This window comes from Musca vetustissima, unplaced genomic scaffold, assembly GCF_032173495.1.
Source record: "Musca vetustissima isolate MV318-11 ecotype Yass unplaced genomic scaffold, APGP_CSIRO_Mvet_v1 utg21612, whole genome shotgun sequence".
Taxonomy (NCBI): Eukaryota; Metazoa; Arthropoda; class Insecta; order Diptera; family Muscidae; genus Musca; species Musca vetustissima.
The window spans coordinates 63,953-81,252 of NW_026880991.1; the positions used below are offsets into that span (position 1 = coordinate 63,953).

Genomic DNA, 17,300 nt, shown 5'->3' on the forward strand with positions numbered 1-17,300 from the left:
TGTAGCTGTACATAAAGAAGATCAATAAGTTCCCAACGATCCTTTGCGATCACTAAGAACCTCTGCTTTCACTTTTTAAAAACGTTATATTGTCAGAGAGAGAGAGAGAGTGAAAGAAAACTTTGGATTTTTTGGTCGTAGGCGGTTTTCTATGCCAGAGAAACTCTTTGTCGTTCTAATTTGTTGTATTTTATGTTTTATCTTTTTCTTTTCTTTTTATATACCATACATGTTTTTGTCCTGTGCCATTGATCTATCATATACAATGTTAAACATTCGGTTGGGTTTGTTGCGTGTATCAACACTTCTTTTTTGATATATTGCATTTGACGTTTATATCGAAATTGTTTGGAAAATACATATGCGAATTTTATAACGCAATGCAGAGGTTAGTAATAGTGCCTAAAATAATGAAATAATGGAATGAAGAACATGTCATAATCGAGTGAGGGGATAGTTGGCGGTAGTTAGCGACAGATACATCAACCGCCAAGAAAGGGGAAAGACGGATGATAACAAACATAGGCGAACAATTAGTGGAGGTTGCGATGGTGGTGGAGAAAGGAATAAAAGAGAGAGATAGAGAAAGGAATAATGAGCGCAAATAGTGGTCAAGTTGACCAAGATAGGAAAATAGTTGTGGTATCAATGAAATGTTTACATTTTTTGAAAAAAAAAAATAGTACAATTAACAATATGGAAAATTTATGAAAATATCCATTAACATTTTTTTCTTTGTGTACTGTGTACTATCTTAAATGTTGATATCCCTTGCAAATATATCTGAATGACATATTTAAAATACATTTCCCCTTCTAGTGAGGGTATGAAAACAGTTCCGTATCTCAATCCTAAACACAAACTATATATAATATAATATATCGCTGGCTTAACTCGTAAAGGCAATAAGTCCGTTTTTAACAATTTTTCAGGGGAGACAAAAAACAATCAATCTTTTTTTTTTGAATAAAATTGTTTTAAATCTGTAAATGCAATTTGCTTTTATATTGTATTTGTAATTTATTTGCGTAAAGGCAAAATGAAAAAAATAAGTATTTGCGGAGATACACGCCTTTTTGGGACTTAGAGCCTTTTCTGTTGCTAAGTTTTTCTGTTCTCATGGACTTAGGTCTTTTTCTTACAACTTGTCTCTTATTATATCCCATAATTACTGCAATAAATGTGCACTTTTATGATTTGTACATACTAATTTTATTTAAAAGCATATCGGAATCATAATTTATTGAAAATTTGAATAAAAACGAGTCGTTAAATTTGGCTGGGCCGAACTTTTTATACTCTCCACCATGAGGTGCGCAGTCGAAAACTTAAAATCGATCGGGACTTTTATATTGGTGTTATGCCATGGTAAATTAAAATGAAATATAAAACTACAGGCTATTGGAAATTTGGGCTAGGACCTTGTACATTCCGAAATCCTCAAATTGGCAGTACAGTTATATGGGGGCTATACTAAATCGCGGACAGATATCGATAATTTTTTGTAGGAAGATTCGGCACCCAATGAGAACCCAAAATATCAAATTAGAACCAATTCGACTGCAAAACGTACAAAAAAATCCCAAAATATAGAATAATGGGGGTAACGTAATATGAGGGCTGCTACGAAAATTGGTCCAATATTGGTAATTTTTGGTGGGAAGATTTTGTACCAAATGAGAGTTTCAAATATAAAATGGCAGCCAATTCGTTTGAAAAAAAACTGCCCAAACCTTCCAAAATTTCGAATAATGGGGATAAAGTTATATGAAGGGTACCTTAAAAAGTGGACCAATAGATTTGTAGCTGTTTGTTTACCTATTACAATACGTTGCACATTTAGCACCATTTCGTACACTTTTTACGAATTTTTCAAAACATTTCAGAAGCTGCATATCTACCAAATTTTAATTGCAATACAATATTCTTTTTCTTTTCTTTATAATATTTGGCCATGAACTACATTCGCATTGCAACGATTTGATTACTTTTTCTGTTTCTTGTTTTCATTCTTTTCGTAAATATTAAATAACACAAAAAATAATCAAAGTTTTGTTTACATAACTTTAAGAATGAATAACACCTTATACGGCATTTCGAAGAAAACACAAAAAAGTAATGATTATTCCGCATTTTTCAATATTTTACAAATATGGCTAAACCTAGAAACCTGCATTTACGATGACATTGAACCAATGTCCTAAATTGTAACCCACATTCATTCTTGTTATTGGCATATCGCACGTACCCAATCATGTAAATACACATACATGCTCATGTAAGTATATCATCTGTCATATGGTGACACATATCCGACATGGTGCTGGTGCTGTTGCTCGATAAACAAAAAACCCACTCCAAACATATGCACCAGTTCTCAGGCAATGGAAATCAGTTATTTTTGTTCGCAAAAGTAAATATCAGAATATATAAAAATAAGTGTTGTATTTATTTTGATATTTTTGACCTACGTTTTGTCGCCTACATAGTTGTAGATTTTGATAAGAAAAATGTTGTCCTGGCAAAATAAAAATAGTTTGTAATTAATAACTAAAAATGTGGGGAGAAGTTCGGATGAGTTGTTGTACCGAACCGAAAGGGGCAATGAACACCAATGAACTTTGTGCGAAAACATTAAATGTATTTCATTACTTTTTTTTAAATTTCTACTGAAGACTCAAAGGTGAAATATTCTATATGAAATAAAATAACAACTGGAACTACAACTAGTAATTGTGTAAATTTACACAAACTTTTAGCACATTCATGTCCTACACCAATTGTCTATTCATTGAGTAAAATAATAGTAATATTGAAAAATTTCGATATTTATATAAATCTTGAACAAAGGTATCAATTTGTGAGTCATATACAAGGGCAATTATATTATTTTTGGTCTAGGTAACATTAAGGATCCATCTGATATTTCTATCGGAAAGTTTGACATTTTTAGCATTAACGTACTCAGTGTGCTTTATAGTGTCTTCATTAATCAATTTACCATTAAAAATTGGAATGGTATATAATTTCGAAGTGGATTATCATGACAAGAATTGATCGATGAACTTACATCTGTGTATTGGGAGGAGGGACACGATTAAAATATGCAATACAGGGTTGCCCATATTCGACGGACCCATCTGGCAACGCCATAACTTTTGACAGAGATGTCACATCGCTTCATGACATACCGCGTTTGAAGCGTCAGTCCAAGCAGATTTTTACCAATACACGCCACGCGAGCGCTCTATTTGACATTTACATTCAACAGAAGAAGTCAATTGTGAAAACTCAACGTGATTTTAAAACATTAAAAATGTAAGAAGTGCGCCTTCTAAGAACACCATTAATTGTTTATACGAAAAATGTTCGACTGGTAAAGCTCTTTCTAATCCGAAGAGGCCATATAAAAGTCAACCAAGGCGATCGGCCGAGAATATCGCTGCCGTACGAACCAGTGTTGAGAGGTCCCCAAGAACATCCCAAAAACGGCGTTCTCAGCAGTTGGGCATGGCTCAGTCCACTTTACAACGGATTATTCGCATTGATTTGCATTTGTTCCCGTACAAAATTCAATTGACGCAAAGAACGTTGCCTGCGGACAAGACTCGTCGATTGGAATGGGTCCAAAGAGTCATCGAAATGGCCGAAGATGACGAGCAATTTTGGAACAAAATTATCATGTCCGATGAAGCCCATTTCACATTGAATGGGACCGTAAATAAGCAAAATTGCCGTTTCACGCAATTTTTTCTCCTGAAAATCCTCAGGAGATTCAAGAAGTGCCTCTTCATGACGAAAAAGTCACAGTTTGGTGCGGCGTTAGTGCGAAAACGGTCATTGGGCCGTTTTTCTTTCAAAATGAAAATGGCCATGCTGTTACCATCAATCAGGAGCGATATCGCGACATGATGACCGATTTTGTGATGCCAATTATTCGTCGAAAGCGTATGAGGCAGTTCTGGTTTCAACAAGATGGCGCTCCACCGCACACAAGTCGCATAAAAATCGATTTTCTGAAGAATTTGTTTCCGGGCCGTTTGATGTCGAAAAGTGGTGATTTGAACTGGCCACCGCGTTCGCCCGATTTGACGCCGCCTGACTTCTTCTTGTGGGGATATTTGAAGTCAAAGGTTTACGTTAACAAGCCAAGGAACGTAGAAGAGCTCAAGGACAACATTCGTGAAGAAATAGCCACTATTCCGGCCGAAATGTTGGCAAAAACGATGGAAAATGCAGCAAAGAGGGCACAATACGTCATCAACGCCAGAGGCGGCCATTTGAGAGATATCATATTCAAAAATTGATGTAAACAAATCTACTTGGAACAAATTAAATGATTAACATTACCAACAGGCAAATTTTTATTTTTTTCTTTGATTAAAAAAAAAACATGGGTCCGTCGAATATGGGCAACCCTGTATTGGCCGACATGCAGGAGGCAACCTTGGACATTCACCATAAATTAAAAAAGGTTTTTTTTCTTTGGATTTTTCACAATTTGACAATCTCTGAAAACAAGAGTCTCGTCCATTGGTGCTAAGATCATCATAGATAACGGCTCACGGATCTATGCATATGAATCCGAAGCAATATAGCCTGTTTCATCGGGAAATTATTCATCTGACGACTTTTCCGCTTGAACAATGTAAAACTGTCAATTCTGAGTGTTATAGTTTGAAGAAATCGAGAACATTTTCCTCCGCTCAAGTTTGAAACGTTGGATGCGTGGACGCCGTAGAATGAAACTGTTAGTTCCTCAGGGTTGAGTGATATCTACGGAACTATCTTTCCGGTAGTCCATGCCCTCCAGACGGGATCTAGAACGTTACGTATCTAGATGATTGCACGGTCGTCATGTCCTATGGTCACTCCTATCTCGCCGAGTTAACAGCCATCTTTCACGAGATAAATATGAAAATATCCGACACGAACGCTACGGCCACATTGTTCACCACATGGACTGTGGATGTGATAATGCCATTAAATATGCAGGTCGAGGGCCACACAATTCCGACCACCAACCAAACTACCCCAAAATACTGGGGGTCACATTCGACAGCATGTTCAAATCGTCCGCACAAACCACAGCTATCTGCGATAAGTTGCAAAGTAGGGACACAGTCCTCAAGTCGCTTGCAGGCAGCACTTGGGCGCGGATAAGGGAACCTTGTTGAACTCTTACAAAGCGATGCGTTAACAGTGTGGTCTGCGAATACTAGTGTTACGAAATGGGAAAGTATTCAGAACTGTCAGAAAGCCGCCGTGAGGATTGCAACAGGGTGCCTCCTCATGACACCAGTGGAACATCTTCAAGAGGATACGAGGATGCTTCCCTTACGTCAGCATAGTAATATACTTTCGTTGCAGTACATGCTCGGGTGCTTCAGGGACAATCATCGTAACGACATATGGTGAATAAGACTCCCCAGGCGTGTCTGGAAGGATCTTCATGATCATGATGAGGTTCAACGTTATAAAAGGGAGCTTCTGGATCATGTTGGCTATAGAGCAGGTCTAAATAGCATTCATACTGATGCACTTGCCGCAGCGCTGAACGAATACAGTGTGTATGCTGTCCTCGGAACTGCCCAGACAAACCATTATAGTTTTGACCCAATTACGTTCAGGAATGTGCAGTCATCTCAATTCGTATTGGGAACAGATTGGCGACCACGTGCAGAAAGTCTGCCCAGCATGTGGAACGGGCCTTCATACCGCATTGCACATATCAATTGCCCTGCCAAACCTACTCGATTTACTACAGAAGATCAGTGGTTGCAGCTGAATTTATTTAATTTGGAGACATAACCTAACTGAGTCAAACAAGAAGACCAGTATTCATATAAAACTGCTACAACATTTTTTTTTTGCCTCGAACCATAGGAGTAATTCGAAAAACTAACAAAAGAATACGAATCATTATAAATCATGACAATACGAGCTCCTCTTCATCAGATCAAACAGGCCATAAAAATTTAAAAACTTAAATCCAATATCAAGCGTACGAGTGTCCGATTTAATCACTGTATTATCTTTTTCCATGTCCGAACAATCATTCAGATACCTGACTCCTTTCATATAAAGCGTATGGAGAGTACGAGGTTATCCATATTTTTACTATATTAAATTCGAAAAAGGGGTCTATGAGGCAACTTCTCGTGGCACCTCCTCACAGATGCTTAGCTCCTTAAAAAAAAGCATATACTTTTTATAAAGCAAATTGATAATCCTGGGAGGTCTAAACTATGCAGAAAAGTCTATCCGACTGGTAAATGCATATTTTTGTTGTAGCAGCCCTATTGCTTTTACACTATGGGCTGAGGTGACAGACGTTGGCCGAGAAAGACTCGGTTCGTTTTGAATGGCATGGCAAGCTGGTAGTTGTCCATGATAACTCTCGAAAAGAGTTACCGATTTAATTCAAACCTTGAACAACATTTTATTTCTTCTGAACCTAAATCAAGTTCGAAGATTGCGAATATCAGACCACTTCTTCTAGTACCTCCCATACAAATTGCCAAAGTTTCCGATGATACAATGTTTACACAACCTAATATGTTTACTATTACCAATTCCTGCAGCTTCCTCCCCCACAAAGGATCCATATTTTTTAAATGTGTAAAATGTGTATCTAACAATGCGAATGGAGTATCCGATTTAGTAAAATCTCGGCGCATTGCAATTTCTTTGTCAAACGTAATTTGAATCCGAAAATAGGATTTATAGGACTACTTCTTGTAGTACCTCCCCAATAAAGGGTCAACATTTTGTTAAATATTTGAATATAATAGGAAACTTATTGAGTATTCGATTTGACCCCAACTTCACACAAAAGCAAGGGTTTTAAAACGTTAAAAATGTTAAACCTAGATCGATTCCGAATATATGTAAATTGAATATTTGTTTTTATCATATAATACCTAAGCCATATCCGATCCAATTACGCTATCATAATTCATTTTATTGAAAACACTTTTTCATATTGAAAAACTAATTTAAAATAGAAATATAAATTTTTATGAATAATATTCACAAATTCGCACTTATTTTGAAATTCCATTTCGGCGTCGACAAATATTATCGTTTTGTGTGTGTTTCTGTTTATTGTTTCAAATGAATATAAATAATGATTTTGTTCTATTTCGCATAGCATTTTATTTTATTTGAAATAAAACATTTCAACAATCGTGTATTTGGGTCAACAATATATTGGGGTCATTAAGCATTCATAAATACACACGCACACATTTGCCCATTTAATAATCATTAAAATATCATTTCTGTTTTGTTTTTAATGTGATAATTGCATTGATAACCCTGAAAGATGATTCTCGATTTTCTTCCATAGAACTGGAAGTAGGAAAAAAATAAAATTTTCCGCAAAAAAATTACAAAAATAAAGTTTGTCAGAAGTGGGATTTGAACCCACGCCTACAGAGTAGACTGCGACCTGAACGCAGCGCCTTAGACCACTCGGCCATCCTGACTGTTGGATGAGTGGTGGCAAATGCTTGTTATGAGTGTGTGGCAGACATTAATAATGTGTGCTTCAATGGGTTTTGTTGTTGTTGTATTTCTTGCTATAGAATTTGATTTGTGTGTACGCCAAGTTATTCTTGTTTCTATTTTTCGTACATTCTCTGTTCTATTCATGTTTGAGGGGATGTTTATTTTTAGAAAATGTTTGAGTGTGTATGGTATTCATTTGGTGTTCTTATAAGAATTTATGAATAGTGGTAAAGTATCCCGTATTGTCTAGTGGTTAGGATATCCGGCTCTCACCCGGAAGGCCCGGGTTCGATTCCCGGTACGGGAAAGCTTTTTTTGAAAATTTTTTATAAAAAAAATATTTTTTATTAATTTCTCTTTCGAGATGAGCTACATGATCGGAGTTGCAATGAAAAGGAAAGCCAGAGAGATACTATATTCCCACCATTATGCGACGAGTTTCGCCGTTGGTTAAGCGGCTCATCAGGCATATTGGGAAACGTGGCTTATAATAAAAAGATAATTAATGAAAAGGCATAGAACTCAAAAATATTTTTTATTAAATAATAATTTTTGTAGAAAATAATATGGATATTAAATAATAGGGATATTCCAATATTCCACTTCTAACAGAATGATCTCATGATTTGGTTTCTAGTTTCCATATTGAAATTACATTTGACTTAACCTATTTCATGAGAAATACCAAGATACCAACCTATAAGTCAATAGTCAATATTTATTGAAAACAATTTAAATTTTAAACCTTTTTTTGTTTGCAGCTATGCAATTTGAAATAAATTTTAAAGCCTATGATAACAAACACAAATAATATTTATTCAAACAACCCGTCAATTAATCAAAGGCAATTCCATTAAATGTTGTTTATGACAGCGCCATTAAGATAACTGCAAATAGATTTACTTAAAGGCGTAACGACAATCCGATCCGTGTAAACATTGTTGACATTTATGTGGGCAATAAATAGGCGTTTGAACACCGCATATACATAAATGTGTATGAAATTCAAATCGAGTAAATTAATTGATTGATTTGCTTATTGTCAATCAATATGTTTTTAGATAAGAACATTTTATATACTTGTTACTACTAATATTTTTTTCTATTTTTATTTCAGGTAAATATCCAAACTTTTGTAAATGTTTATTAAAAAGTAAAAAATAAAAGAAAATCAAACCAGTTGTGAACCAAATCCAGAGACTTGACAAAATATTGCTGATAATTGTACTATAATTGTGCCCCCTGGTTGATAATGCCAATTACAAGCTGCTATTAGAATACCCAGACCTCTGTAAGTATTTCAATATGATTATTCGATTTCCAAATCATGCTTTCTACGAAAACTTCGTGATTTTCGGATCCTAATTGCGGCCTGTAAAAATACTAGAACCAGTAAGAAATGTAGTAAAGGCGGAAGGGGCCGACTATATGATACCCTTCACCACTTTGGGTATATTCAACAGATGAATACTAACAGACGACGCATTTTTATAGGACCAGTAAAATGAAATTGAATCAATAAACATGTCATTCTGCAACCGATACTAAATTTTTCATTTGGTCAGATATAGAAGCTATATCTAAATCTGAAGCGATTTCAGGAAACTTAACACACATCATTCTAGACCTAATTCATTCATTCGAAAGATATATAGGGACTTTGGTGCACCATTTACAATAAATCGGACGAAAATATATATGGGAGCTATATCTAAATTTAAATCTGCACACACATTCTGGATTTTTCTGTGCCAAATTTCCCGAGATATATGACCTATGCCAAATTTCACCCAAACCGTATCATAAATGCGACCTGTACTCTGTTCACAAAAATACATGGACGGACGGACAGACGCACATACGTAAATCGACTCAGAAAGCGATTCTATGCATATTCTCAAAAGGAACCCTGTGTCTATCTCGTTTCCTTTTGCCTGTTACAAACATATGCACAAAGACATAATACCCTGTACCACAGTGTGGTGAAGGGTATAAAAACGGACAAAAATTTGTTTTTGATATAAATATTTGGCCATGGGACGGGCGAATGGACGGGCATATAGCTATATTGAGAGATGGGGATCGGTATACTAAAATTTAGGCCTATGGCCCTCACAATTTAATTTTATCCGGCTGAGGACGAAGTATCAAATGGCTATATTTCGCGATATTTGTACCCTCTTGCACGATTAAAGATAAACAGCTCCTCTTTCTTTCCCTAGCATTTTTTGTATCATGTGCATACAACAATTTAATGTAGACTGAATATTGAATGCCAAAGGCTGCATATCGACATAATTAAATCCACTCAAAATATTTCGTAATTTTGAAAAACCCTCTGGAACCATAAGTGATGATTATTTCGCCATTGATGAGATACGAGTCCCCAAATAGCCAAAATAAAGGTATTTCGAAAACTTTGAGGTTTCGTTGAGACGTGTTTGAATTGTGCCTAAATTTTGGAAATCTTAATTCGTAAATGTAAACATATTACAGTTATGATTTAGTTCCTCTATTTAGAACACTTCCCCAGAGAATTGCAATGTCAGATACGTCGTTCAAGGGATTTAGAGATGCTGATATATAGGGCATGAATTATATATATTTATATTTTATATATATTATATGACAGCGCTCATAAAATCTTGGTTTAATATTTTTCCGACCCGCAACCACATTTTTGTATATGGAAATCTTGTTCTCTATATGCGTAAACCACTTTTGCTTGCTTTTTCAGTTGTCACACAAAATTGTGCATGGGTGACCATGTTTTCTCAGTGTAATTGTAATCTTTTATTCATTTGGTTGTTAGGGCGCAGGAAGAATTCTGTGATAGTTTTCTTTCGTCACACAAATTTTTTGCATTCCAACAATCATTTCAAACATAACTAATGTAATTTCTTTCATATATATTTATTACAAAAATAGTTATTTTAAATTTCCGTAAAATGCCATGGGTGGGGCACCTTTGAACATGCCCATTAAACCCGAGTAAAAAAAGGAGTTTTTAATTTTTGGCTTCGATTTCTCAAAATTTCAAATGGGCTAATATGATTACAAAATTAACAGTATTTTTCACCATATTAATTTTTGTTTTTAAGTCATTTTATATTTTAATAACTTTTGATCTAAATTTTTTAAATTTTGAAAATTTTTTATATATTTTTTAATGAATTAATGCATTTCTGATATGTATGAATAAAATACATACATATTTGAACATAAACACTGTAAAAAACCATGTCGTTCAAAAATGCCAACTCCTGTTCAAAGGTGCCCCCCTGGAAAAATTACTTTTGAACACTACACAGTTCGTCCATTAAAACAGTAATAAAATATATTTATCAAGCTTATAGTATGTCATATGTATATTCATTTTAAAGGTTACATATGTACCTATTAGTTAAAATTTATAAGAAACCAAAAATTATAAAATAAAAAATGTTATAAGGCTTGAAAGCAAAAAGTGTTCAAAGGTGCCCCCCTCTCCCCTATTTATATTTTTTTTTTTCAAAATATTTTCCCGTACCGGGAATCGAACCCGGGCCTTCCGGGTGAGAGCCGGATATCCTAACCACTAGACAATACGGGATAAGAACTGTAGATGTGTCAAAAATTATTTATACCACACAAAATTAAAATAAAAATTGCATATTCATAAAAACATATATGATCTTTTCCCGTACCCTAACCGCTAGACAATACGGAATAAAAAAAACAATAATCGATGTACAGTCTAATTCGCTTATAACCACGGACAAGGAACCGGCGACATTTTTTGACCCCCCTCCCTCTCCTACTCCTGATTCTAATTTTTGCTACTTATTTATGATTTTGCAAAAACTTTCCCGTACCGGGAATCGAACCCGGGCCTTCCGGGTGAGAGCCGGATATCCTAACCACTAGACAATACGGGATACTTAACATGTGGGGCAAAATCTGTTTAAATTTGATAAAATTAGTGAATAGAAAGAAATAAGGAAATTTTAATACATAAATAAAATATATTTTCACGTATTCGGATGAGTCCCATATATTCGAAGTAATAGAAAATAGCGAATTTTTTTACGAAAGTAGTCGCTGAGATCCCATGGAAAAATTACTTTTCAGACACCTACACAGTTCTCCACAAATCAACTTATATTTATTCATATCGATATTGTGTGCATATTTCTCGTGGTCTTTAACAAATATTTTTAGGACTTTTATTATATAGTATTCCCTCGATTTACGTCTTTATTGAGACTGAAAAATGGGGACGTAAATCGACATTTTTCATAGCTGATGCAGAAACTTCGTCTCTGATTTTTTTCATATATTTTGCTCTGCCTGCATGATACCATATCAAGATTGTTTTCTAAAACAATTGTTTAATAACCTAGCAGTGATCCAAGCTTTGTAATACATAGGCGCTGTCACATACTTAAATTGACGTTTTCAATTTCAAACGATTCTTTATATATTTTTAAAAATTGGCAAAAACTTTCCCGTACCGGGAATCGAACCCGGGCCTTCCGGGTGAGAGCCGGATATCCTAACCACTAGACAATACGGGATACTTATTATGGTTCTGAAATTTTGTACTTCCGCATCTGATTTACTAAACAGATGCAAGGAAGAGGCTATATATAGAGAGACTTAGGACCACAATCGTTTTCATTGAAAAAAGTTTAAATTTTTTTGGAGTCAATGAAATATCCCTTCAATTCTTCCTAATATAGGGGAGACTGGGGCACCTTCGGCATCGGGGCACCTTCGGCAATCGCGTTTTGGATATGAAGCTCTCACCGTACATCACTAGTTTCCATACATATGTATCGAATATCGAAATAAATAACTGACACAAAGTTTGAAAATTCTAGCTAATAAGCTTATTTAGATATATGGGTTTTTGTATTTTTATAGATGTTTCTGTAATATTTCAATTCCATTTCGTAAGTATTTCGTGTATAAAACTTTTTAAATTTTTAAGACAATATTATTAAAAAGTGGTTAACTACGACGTGTATTATTATAGAAATATTTAAAAATATAATGTTTTTACAAAACTGATCGAAAAAATGAAAAAAAACTATAAAAAGTACATTCGGGGTACATTCGGCATTTTAAAGTGGGGCACATTCGGCCATATACAGATTGTGCAATATTGTTTCCTTAAAATGTTTTTGAGTTTGTCTTTAAAACTAATCCTTTAATATGGCTCGAAATTGCATATATAAGATCAAACGTGCTTGTATTGACGAAAATGCGATAGAAAACCCCTATTTCTGATAGTGTGTGCGAACTTGAGATGTAAACGTCCGCCGCTAGAAAATAAAGTCCTATAATTCAAACATTGTGTGGCGTATTAAAGCCAAATAGAGCCTTTAGAGGATCAGAATTTCAACCAGACTGATAGCGATGACAATTACCCGGCTATGACTATGGTGCCGAATGTGCCCCATCAAATGCCGAAGCTACCCCGGGTTGGGGCACATTCGGCGAATTTGACTTTTTTACAAAACTGTAAAATTTTTTAACTAATACTATTTTTTTATATCTTTTTGGTACTATTTTTATAATTAAGTGTCCGAGGACAATAATCAGCCATAAAGTTGTTATATATGTTGAATAAGTACTGAGATATAGTGCCGAAGGTGCCCCAGTCTCCCCTACTATCAATTACATGCAACAATGACATAAATGTTTGAAGGATTAGGATATGTGTAGTAGCAATCAGGATAACAATAACACAGAACAGCCATTAGCAAATCTATTTTGAATTTCAATAATATTCATAATTTTAAAAAATTTTCCCGTACCGGGAATCGAACCCGGGCCTTCCGGGTGAGAGCCGGATATCCTAACCACTAGACAATACGGGATAAAAATCTCATAGACGCTGACATTAATATAAACTATTTAATATTAAAAAATATATATCACGAATGAATTAAAGTAGTAGAATCAAATATCGTAAATATTACGGACAAAGTTTCTAGATCCTAATTTCAATTTAAAATCAAAATAGGAAATAAATTCTGAACAAATCCAAGCCACTACAAGTATAGTTCAATTATTCTAGGCAGAAATCAGGAGTGCGATACACATTAAATGCGTACTGATTTCTTACATTCATTTTTATAAACATTTTTTTTCAGGTCCGAGTCTATATATTATCTTATATATATTTCAGAAAATCTCCAATAGAACTTTTAATATCATTCAAGGTTTTACAAAAACTTTCCCGTACCGGGAATCGAACCCGGGCCTTCCGGGTGAGAGCCGGATATCCTAACCACTAGACAATACGGGATAAAAATCATATGGACGCTAACATTAATATAAACGAATAAACCTAAAACAAAATATACCCGGGATGAACTGTAGAAGTAGAATAAGATATCGTAACCACTGGGAATTTTTTAGAATCAAAATAGAAAAGATAAATAAATTCTAAAATAAATCAAGAGTTCAATTATTCATGGGTCATAGAGGGATACATGAGGGCGTGATACATTGAATACTAGTTTCTTGCTATATATGTACAAGATATATTCATTCGGCGGGTCCATGGACATTTACAATTTCTATTTACTAATATTTTAGAAAATTTCCAATACATTTTTAGATCCCTTATCAATTTACAAAAACTTTCCCGTACCGGGAATCGAACCCGGGCCTTCCGGGTGAGAGCCGGATATCCTAACCACTAGACAATACGGGATAAAGACTTAGAAGTTACTAATGTTAATATAATTTATAATTTTTTATGAAATGTAAAATTATATTTTCTCCATTGGAAAACTGCTTTTACTATTAATTAATTACAAACCACTGGTATATAGATTTAGATATTTGTACCATACTTTCCCTCTGTGCTCGGAAGGTAACTGAGAAACTTCTGCACGAAATAAGTTAAAAAAATAAAACTAAGAGGACGAGTTTATAAAAACGGGAACCAGTTCCCACGTATGAGCAACTATCCCCCCCTCCTAATGCCCACAATTTATATAATTTTTCTTTTACCGATATTTTGGAAATTGTTCAAGAAGCTCACCAGCCCACACAAATTGTAGCTGCATTACCTGAGTGAGTGTGTGTACCTCTTCAGTCGGATATATATTTAAATTTATTCATAATTTTACAAAAACTTTCCCGTACCGGGAATCGAACCCGGGCCTTCCGGGTGAGAGCCGGATATCCTAACCACTAGACAATACGGGATAAGGATTCAGAGGTATGAACAGTAATTTAAACTATAAATTTTGAGATAATAAATCACTTTTTCTTTTAAAATACAGGATTATTTGGTGAAAATCGATTATCCTAACCACTAGACAATACGGAATAAAATGTAAATGTTTTATCAATTATACTCCAAATAATCTCTCAAATATTTATGAAAATCGATTATCCTAACCACTAGACAATACGGAATAAAATGTAAACGTTTTATAAATTATACTCCAAATGATCTCTCAAATATATCCTGAAAAATTTTTTTTACGAAATCCATTTTTACTAAAATTTAAAGCATGTTTTGGTGCAGCATTTGTAAAATACTCCCCTATTGATCGAAGAACCATCCTAAACATTTGTCAAATTTGGATTGAAAAAAGATTTCCCGTACCGGGAATCGAACCCGGGCCTTCCGGGTGAGAGCCGGATATCCTAACCACTAGACAATACGGGATAATTAACACACGTGGCAAAATTAATTTAAGTGTTTATTTGTATTTTAAAAATGTAATAAATTTTCAAACTATTCTGGAGTCTGTAAAAGCCGCATCAATTAGACATGTATTATTCCTCTAAAAGTTCTCGCTATAGTTCTTCTATGAAATTAGTGATGGTCAGTAGGAAGTCACCAGACAATAGAAGGGCTTTTAAATGTATTCAGTTCATATACGTTTTGAACCCAGAATACCTGTAAAATGTCTTCTATCTACAGAAGTCCTGGTCTTTTGTTTGTAGGAGTCTATAATTGGCTTTTCTGTAGGTATCTCCTGCCTAAGAATATCCACAATAGGTCTTCGTATATAAATTCTAAATCAAACCGAAATCAAGAGTTCAATTATTCATGGGTCATAGGAGGAACCATGAGAGTATGATACATTGAATACTAGTTTCCTTAACCTTAACAAACATATTTTTTTGGTCAATCTCTATTTAGGGTCAAGCTGAGGGTCCGTAATTAATTTCTCTTTATTTTATTGTTTTAGAAAGAAATACATCTTAGAATACCTTAGAATGTCAATATGAGATCTTCAACCTATAGTAGTCCACAAATAGAAGATCTGTAAATTCATGTTGTCTATATAGATCAAACAAATATATGGTTTGTTCCAGTACTTTTTTAATAGTAAATCTAGTAAAAGGGAAACATTTCAAAATTGCTCTCAGAGTACAAAATAATTTGAAAAGTTCGGGAACGCAAATCTAGTAAATATGCCAAAATTAGATGGCAATACTTCAAAATCAACATAATAGCCAATCAGCAATCAGGCATTCCTGTTTACCATTTTTACTCGGCCAAATTTCTCGAGTAAGAAGTTTACAAAGAGAAAGCCATTTTGTTTTGTGCTCTCTTAAATTTGATTCAATGTTTTACCAGTTTTGTTGGTTGAGGAACGGTTTTCGAGTAAAAAGTTGCAAAACATGTAAAATGAATAGATTCTTTTAGGTTCTGGAACGGAACTATATTGTGTATTTAAGTCCTTCGTGAAGGTCTTCTTCATTTAGATGATTTCGAAATGACGATGATAGTTTCACATCGGTGCAAACGTCAATAGATAAAATTTTGGCATTTGGTTGTCCGAAATCCAACAATTCATATTATGTCTCCTTCAATGTGTGCCTGGTTCGGCTTATGGTCCAGTGGAGTCATTGAACCTTATTTTTTCGAAAAATGTCGCTTGATCGTAAGTTACGGTGAATTGATTGTGGTATAGAGAGATGATTAATGATTTTTATTGTCGAAGTTTGATGTGTACACCTGCTTTTACACGGTCTTTTTGTACACGGTTTTGAAAATTGAAAGTTTTTTTTTTTAAAACTGAGTATTTTTAATTTTTTTCACGATTTTTTTTTCATTTAGCACGATTTGAAATTTTATGTACTTAATTTTTTTTTGTCAAATTTAATTTTGCGAAGTATGTTCATATCACAAAAAAGTATTTATGAAAGAAAAAATCTGAAACCATCGATAGTTTGCGAACACTAGCTTAAAGATTTAAGTGAATTCCCCTTTAGCGCGTACAAACAATTTTTAGTGGTCAAAGCAAATGTGAATAGCACTAATTTAGGGGAATTCCCTTTTTTACACGGTTTTTTTTACACAGCTTCTTCTGGAACCCATCTGCCGTGTAAAAACAGACTTAGGTGTATTATGAAATAAATATTGTTTTGAATATCAATATAAAATCTCATTTTTTTGCAGTTAAATGCCGAATTTTCTTTGGAGACACGAAAAAAGCGTCCTTCTGCAATAAAACGGCGTCCAGTATTTTGTTATTCAAAATATTTATTTCCCGTACCGGGAATCGAACCCGGGCCTTCCGGGTGAGAGCCGGATATCCTAACCACTAGACAATACGGGATTGTTGCCGCTTTTCCATCAATGTGTGGTATCCAACTTCATATCCACACAACATAATTTGATTTCATGGAGCTACCACAAAATGTGGAGCTGTCTTGTTTTTCCATTATATAAATAGTCTTGTTTTTCCATTATATAAATAAATAGCACCATACCACACCGCACAACGAAACTGCAAACCTTAAGTGATCATGAAAAGCACTCATAT

The 17,300-nt window shown here is 34.5% G+C and overlaps 11 non-coding genes across 11 annotated transcripts; 1 reads left to right on the forward strand and 10 right to left on the reverse strand.

Moving 5' to 3' along the window:
* Positions 1–7,407: 7,407 nt before the first annotated feature.
* On the reverse strand, positions 7,408–7,490 carry Trnal-cag (transfer RNA leucine (anticodon CAG)). The gene has a single exon. It is a non-coding gene; the product is annotated as a tRNA-Leu (tRNA).
* A 257-nt stretch (positions 7,491–7,747) lies between these two features.
* Trnae-cuc (transfer RNA glutamic acid (anticodon CUC)) lies at positions 7,748–7,819 on the forward strand. Its single transcript has one exon. It is a non-coding gene; the product is annotated as a tRNA-Glu (tRNA).
* Positions 7,820–11,032: 3,213 nt separating this feature from the next.
* Trnae-cuc (transfer RNA glutamic acid (anticodon CUC)) lies at positions 11,033–11,104 on the reverse strand. Its single transcript has one exon. It is a non-coding gene; the product is annotated as a tRNA-Glu (tRNA).
* Positions 11,105–11,357: 253 nt separating this feature from the next.
* Positions 11,358–11,429, reverse strand: Trnae-cuc (transfer RNA glutamic acid (anticodon CUC)). Its single transcript has one exon. It is a non-coding gene; the product is annotated as a tRNA-Glu (tRNA).
* A 567-nt stretch (positions 11,430–11,996) lies between these two features.
* Trnae-cuc (transfer RNA glutamic acid (anticodon CUC)) lies at positions 11,997–12,068 on the reverse strand. The gene has a single exon. It is a non-coding gene; the product is annotated as a tRNA-Glu (tRNA).
* Positions 12,069–13,304: 1,236 nt separating this feature from the next.
* Trnae-cuc (transfer RNA glutamic acid (anticodon CUC)) lies at positions 13,305–13,376 on the reverse strand. Its single transcript has one exon. It is a non-coding gene; the product is annotated as a tRNA-Glu (tRNA).
* Positions 13,377–13,735: 359 nt separating this feature from the next.
* On the reverse strand, positions 13,736–13,807 carry Trnae-cuc (transfer RNA glutamic acid (anticodon CUC)). Its single transcript has one exon. It is a non-coding gene; the product is annotated as a tRNA-Glu (tRNA).
* Positions 13,808–14,146: 339 nt separating this feature from the next.
* Trnae-cuc (transfer RNA glutamic acid (anticodon CUC)) lies at positions 14,147–14,218 on the reverse strand. Its single transcript has one exon. It is a non-coding gene; the product is annotated as a tRNA-Glu (tRNA).
* Positions 14,219–14,646: 428 nt separating this feature from the next.
* On the reverse strand, positions 14,647–14,718 carry Trnae-cuc (transfer RNA glutamic acid (anticodon CUC)). The gene has a single exon. It is a non-coding gene; the product is annotated as a tRNA-Glu (tRNA).
* A 397-nt stretch (positions 14,719–15,115) lies between these two features.
* Trnae-cuc (transfer RNA glutamic acid (anticodon CUC)) lies at positions 15,116–15,187 on the reverse strand. Its single transcript has one exon. It is a non-coding gene; the product is annotated as a tRNA-Glu (tRNA).
* A 1,834-nt stretch (positions 15,188–17,021) lies between these two features.
* On the reverse strand, positions 17,022–17,093 carry Trnae-cuc (transfer RNA glutamic acid (anticodon CUC)). Its single transcript has one exon. It is a non-coding gene; the product is annotated as a tRNA-Glu (tRNA).
* Positions 17,094–17,300: the final 207 nt, after the last annotated feature.